Source organism: Ursus maritimus, unplaced genomic scaffold, assembly GCF_017311325.1.
Source record: "Ursus maritimus isolate PB19 unplaced genomic scaffold, ASM1731132v1 scaffold_35, whole genome shotgun sequence".
In the NCBI taxonomy this organism is placed as follows: Eukaryota; Metazoa; Chordata; class Mammalia; order Carnivora; family Ursidae; genus Ursus; species Ursus maritimus.
The window spans coordinates 21,649,364-21,655,566 of NW_024426119.1; the positions used below are offsets into that span (position 1 = coordinate 21,649,364).

At 43.0% G+C, this 6,203-nt stretch overlaps 2 pseudogenes; both read left to right on the forward strand.

The window, feature by feature from the left end:
- Positions 1–3,242: 3,242 nt before the first annotated feature.
- LOC103676839 lies at positions 3,243–4,181 on the forward strand (annotated as a pseudogene).
- A 399-nt stretch (positions 4,182–4,580) lies between these two features.
- LOC103676838 lies at positions 4,581–5,669 on the forward strand (annotated as a pseudogene).
- The last annotated feature ends 534 nt before the right edge of the window (positions 5,670–6,203 follow it).

Consider the following 6,203-nt stretch of genomic DNA (forward strand, 5'->3'; position numbering starts at 1 on the left):
CACCCCCGTGAGCTCCCTCTCTCTCAAGTAGATAAAAATCTAAAATAGTGGTAATAAATAAAAATCTGAAACGCTGAATGGTTTTTTTTTTATTTTGCCTATCTCCCCACCCACCTCCCCTCTAGTTTTCTGTATTTATAAATCCGTTTAAGTTCTTTTATTTTTTAGATTCGGCGTATAAATCATGTTTTTTGTGTCTTTCTGACTTATTTCACTTAGCATAATGTCCTCTAGGTCCATCCATGTTGTTGCAAATGGCAACATCTCATTCGTCTTTATGGCTGAGTAATAGTCTATTGTATAAAATATACCACATCTTCTTTATCCATTCATCTATCAATGGACACTTGAGTTGTTCCACAGTTTGGCTATCGTAAATACTGCTGTAATGAGCATAGGGGTGCATATATCTTTTCAAATAAATGTTTTTGTCTTCTTCAGGTAAATACCCAGAAATGGAATTACTGGGTCATATGACATTTGTATTTTAAATTTTTTTGAGGACCTGCCATACTGTTTTCTATAGTGACTGCACCAGTTCACATTCCCACAAACAGTTCCCTTTTCTCCACATCTTCACCAACTCTTGTTATTTCTTGTATTTTTGATACTAGCCATTCTGACTGGTGTGAGGTGACCTCTCATGGTGGTTTTGATTGGCATTTCCCTGATGGGTGATGCTGAGCTGCTTTTCATGTGTCTGTTGGCCATTTATAGGTCTTCTTTGGAGAAAGGTCCATTCAGGTTCTCTGCCCAATTTTTATCTGATTATGTGGTGGATAAGGGGGTTGGTGTCCTCTTAAAAAAAAAAACAACCCACAAAAGATGAGTATTCTTGCTGTGACAAAGTTAAGTGTCTCCTGTGTCCTTCTTTCCCCTATGTTGGATTCCTTACAAATCCTAACTCAGTTTCCTAAGTACAGGATGCCTCTGGGTCACTATTTACTTTTTCTGTTAAGTCCAGGAGTTATCTTGCTGTTGAACCCAGAAGCGCCAGTGTATTTTACTGAGTTCAGGTGTGGGGCATTCTGAAACGGTCTAATTCCCTTCTCCCTCCCCCTTGTAGGATGGCTTTTGTCTCTTCTTCACACCCATGCTGCCGTCGTCTTGGAAAAGACTGCTGGCCCAGGCTCTTCTGTCCTGCTTCACAGCAGTGATCTTAATCTACTTCTGGAAAAGATTATTGTGAGTTCTGAAATTATTAATGCATTTCTACCTGCCTAACTGTGACCAGCGTACTGAATTTGACATGTGAAAGAATAGAACAGAGTAAACCACCTTCTGCGACATTCTTACCTGCCTTCATCTAAGGAGTCCGAGGATGGTTCAGCCAGTGTTTTACCCCTGGCAAGTACTCAGAGGTATTAGGACAAAGGCACAAATGGCTCTTCGTTGAGTGGGGAAAATGGATTCTCAAGGTGCATTGCTCTAAAGAATTGGCAGTAGAAGCTACATTCTAGTGAGCAGGAAACATGGTGCTTTTTGCTACGTTTGGATAAGTGAATGTGCATCTCTCCTCTGTCCGGTTTCATGCGCTACTGCTGACCCATTTCTCAAGGCAGTCAGGGGCGGAACGCCAAAAGCCCTCCAAGTCCCAGTCTGACAAGGAATGTAGTATTAAAAACTTTTAAAAGGGATTCTTTCTAAATCCTTTAAAAGCTAATTCCTAATTCTTCCTTTCTAGATTTTATAAAGAGTTTATTTTTTGGACTTCAATAAATTGTTAAATATCTTCAGATTTTTAATAAATTTATGTATCTTTTTTTTTAATTTGTTCATTTTCCTTGGGATTTAATAAGACCTTATTCTTAGGAGTGACTTGAATTGATGAAAATTTCCTTTTTTACTCTTTAAATACAATACATAGAATTCTTTATTTTAAGCATTTAATCAGTACACAAGCCCATAAAATGTCCTTTACTTCCACTTCCATTCTGCAGTCAACCCATCACCTGCAAGGTGATGGAGAGGAAACTTTTAAGCTCTCAGGCTCACCACCCGAGGCCTGTGAATTTAGCAGACAGATTAACAGGTGAAAAAAACATGGATCTTGATGTTTTTACAGGAGACTTTATGCAAAAGTGGAAACTTCAAAGACATGTGTAGGTTCAGGGTTTATATACCATCTTAACAAAAAGTGATACATTGTGGAGTAGACAAAGGAAAGGGGTTAGACTGGTGGGGGTAGTGTATTATGGAGAGAGGGACTAGGAAATAGATGGAGGAAACTAATGGAAGATGAGGGTTATTTTAGTCCAGTTTGTACAGTCCTCTTGGTGTTGATTTCCATCTCCAGTGATGAAGGTTTTCTCCTTCCTGGAATAAGAGGGCACCTTTCTTGAGGTGCCTGGCTGGCTAAGTTGGTGGAATGTGTTACTCTTAATCTTGGGGTTGTGAGTTCGAGTCCCATACTGATGATAGAGATTACTTTTTAAAAATGTCTTTAAGGGGGGGGAATGTTTATAACAGCAATGTCCACAATAGCCAAAATATGGAAAGAGCCCAGATGTCCATCAACAGATGAAGGATAAAGATGTGGTATATATATATACAATGGAATATTACTCAGCCATCAAAAAAGAATGAAATCTTGCCAGTTGGAATGAAATGGATGGAACTAGAGGGTATTATGCTAAGCGAAATAAGTCAGACAAATACCATATGATTTCACTCCTATGTGGAATTCAAGAAGCATAACAGATGAACCTAGGAGAAGGGAAGGAAAAATAAAACGAAAGGGAGGCAAACCATAAGAGACCCTTAAATATAGGAAACAAACTGAGGGTCACTGGAAGGGAGGTGGGTTGGTTGGGGAAGGGATTATTGAGTGATGGGCATTAAGGAGGGCATTTGATGTAGCGAACACTGGATGTTAATATGCAACTGATAAATCATAAATTCTACCTCCAAAACTCCAAAGTGGGGGGGGGGGTGCCTGGGTGGCTCAGTCAGTTAAGTCCCCAACTCTTGGTTTTGGCTCAGAGCATGATCTCAGGGTTGTGAGACTGAGCCCCACGTTGGGCTCTGGGTATGGAGCCTGCTTCAGATTCTCTCTTCTTCTCCTGCCCACCCCACCCCCCAGTGTCTGTGCACACGTGTGCTCTTCAAAAAAAAAAACACAAAAACAAAAACAAAGAAAACCTTTCTCATAGGAAATTCTTGCCCTGCTTTTAGGCAGAAAAGTGGAAGGCAAAGAGCCCTTCCTGTATACTATTTCTCAGTTGTCTTAAGCTCAAAATAATATGCCAAAGTTTGCTACTTTGGAGCAACCTGTTCTAATCCACTTTGGTGGTGAAGGGAGCCTGCCATTCTGCAGCCAGCTGGGGTCCACATCCAGCTGTCCTTTCGGAGCCCACCCAGACCCTCCAGGCTTCCCACGTCCAAGCACTGGTGCTCTGGAGCAGGTGCCCCCCAGGGCGGCCAGCAGCCGCAAGGAAAATGCCGACGAAGACCACAACCAGCCACCCCAAGTCTACTTCAGCAATCTCTCCGTGGTCCAGCTGTTGCTGATGCTATTAGAACAAGCCTGGGACCAAAAGGACAAAAATAAGGGAAGATGGGAAAGGATGTGACCATTACAAATGAAGGTGCCACCATTCTGGAACAAATCCAAGTGTTCATCCAGCAGCCAGAATGCTGGCGGCGCTGTCTAGATAAAGAGGCAGGAGGTGGTACCGCGTTGGTGATCATCGTGGCTGGTTCGCCTAGATTCCTGTGTAAAGGTTTTTCAGAAAGGGATTCATCCAACCATCATTTCCACGTCATTCCAGAAGGATTTGGAAAAGGGTACTGGAATCTTAACTCGTCTTGATCCGTGGAATTGAGTGACAGAGAAACTGTTAGATAATGCAACTACTCCACTGAACTCAAAGTCTCCTTCACGTTCCAGTCGGCTTCCTCCAGTAAGTGGAAATGCGGTGAGGGAAGTGATTGACTCCCGCACGGCTGCTGGTGTGGATCTTGGAGATACCAAAGTCGTGAAGAAACCTCAAGGGCATTATGCCAAGTAAAGTAAGTCAGATGGAGAAAAACAAATACTGATGATCTCTCTCCCAGGTGGAATCTAAAAAGAATAAATTAAATTAAATTTAAAAATTCAAACAACCTCAGTGATACCAGATTGGTAGTTGTCAGGGAGTGGGTAAACTTTGTTTTGTTTTGTTCTAGTTTTTTTTTCTCGTTTTTTTTTTTCAAGTTTATTTTTTTTTTTTTTTTAAGATTGATTTATTTGGGAGAGAGCAGGGTGGGAAGGGGCAGAGGGAGAATCTCAAGCAGATTCCCCACCGAGCAGACTCCCTGCCGAGTGTGGAGCCCAACTCGGGGCTTGCACCCATGATCTTGAAATCATGACCTACCTGAAACCGACTGAGCCACCCAGGCACCCCAAGTTAATGTATTGGGGCTTGAACTCATGACCCCGAGATCAACAGTCTCATGCTCTGACTGAGTCAGCCAGGCTCCCCTGTTTTGTTTAGTTTAAATAAATGTGTATATGTGTATATATAGTTACGATGTAATGTATAGTTTAAATATAAACTATATATAGCTTATATATATAACAAAACTGGGTGGGACAAATGATGACTACTAGTTGGTAGAAGGCTGGTTCTCACCCAAAAGATGACCTAACCAGAGTTGAAAAAGTTAAGATTGGCCTTACCCAGTTTTCCTTATCTGTTCCCAAAACAGATACAGATAATCACATAGTATTTTCCGATATGCCCAGATGGGCCCAGTGCTAAGGAAGAAAAGAGCCTATATTCTAAATTTAGTGAGCCCAATTTTCAAACCGGATATAATGTTCTCATACAGAATATTTCCTAAGAGATGCTTTGAGAGATTTTGCATTACATTTCCTGAACAAAATGAAGATAATGGTGGCTGGGGATATTGGAAGAGAAGACGTTGAAGTCCTCCGTAAGACGACTGGAACCAAGCCAGTTGCTCACGTGGACCAGTTCACTGGTGACATGCTGGATTTGGCTGAGCTAGCTGAGGGGGTCAGTTTAAGTGGTTCTGGCAAACTGCTCAGGATCACTGGGAAAACATTACGATTGTGCGTGGTTCTAACAAATCGGTGATTTCGGAAGCAGAGTGCTCCATTCATGATGCCCTGTGTGTTATTTGCTGTTGAGTGAAGCAAGAGTTCTTCTTGTGGGAGTGGGAGGTGGTGCTCCAGGAATAAAGCTGGCCCTATGGGTAACTGAATATTCATGAACATTGAGTGGTCTGGAATTCCACTGTGTTCTGTGCAGATGTAATGGACGTCCTGCCATGTACGCTAGCTGCCACTGCTGGCCTGAATCCCGTTTCTGCAGTAACAGAACTAAGAAACTGACATGCCCAAGGAGAAAACCTATAGGCATTAATGTCCGAAAAGGTGGTGTTTCCAATTACTTTGGAAGAACAGGTTGTGCAGCCTTTGTTGATTTCAGTCAGTGCACTTACTCTAGCAACCGAAACTGTCTGGAACATAGTACGAACGGATGATGTGGTAAACAGTAATCTGGCTAACGCTGGCTCACTGGCATCGTCATGGCCGCGGATAGTGTGGCTGGAGTAGAAGATTGCCTTGGTGTTCCTTGTTCAGAAGATTGTTTCCTGGGGCGCCTGAGTGGCTCAGTCGTTAAGCTTCTGCTTTCGGCTCAGGTCATGATCCCAGGGTCCTGGGATCGAGCCCCGAATCAGGCTCCCTGCATGGCGGGAAGCCTGCTTCTCCCTCTCCCACTCCCCCTGCTTGTGTTCCCTCTCTGGCTGTGTCTGTCAAATAAGTAAAATCTCAAAAAAAAAAAAAAAAAAGATGATTTCCTCTTTGAATTCCAGGGCTTGGTCTTCCATTTGGTACTTGCTTGAAACAGTACTTGCACCCTTTAATGAAAATACTAAGTACTTAGTTTCAAAAAATAGTATGGTATCCTGGACCTGCTCTTTTGGTTAGTTTTTGAGAGCGAGGAGAGAGTGAGCAGTGGGGGCAGGGGGGTGGGCCGGGAGAGAATCCCAAGCAGCCTCTACACCCAGCACTGTGAAAGGTTACGTCAGCTTCTCACGCAGTAGTGCAGAATGACCTGGGACGGAACAGCAAGGCAGAGCGGTAGGTTCTGAAGAGAAAGGGCTTACAAGACTAGTCAAGGGGCACCTGAGTGGCTCAGTCAGTCGGGCGTCTGACTTTTGATTTTGGATGGGGTCATGGTCTCGGGGTGGTG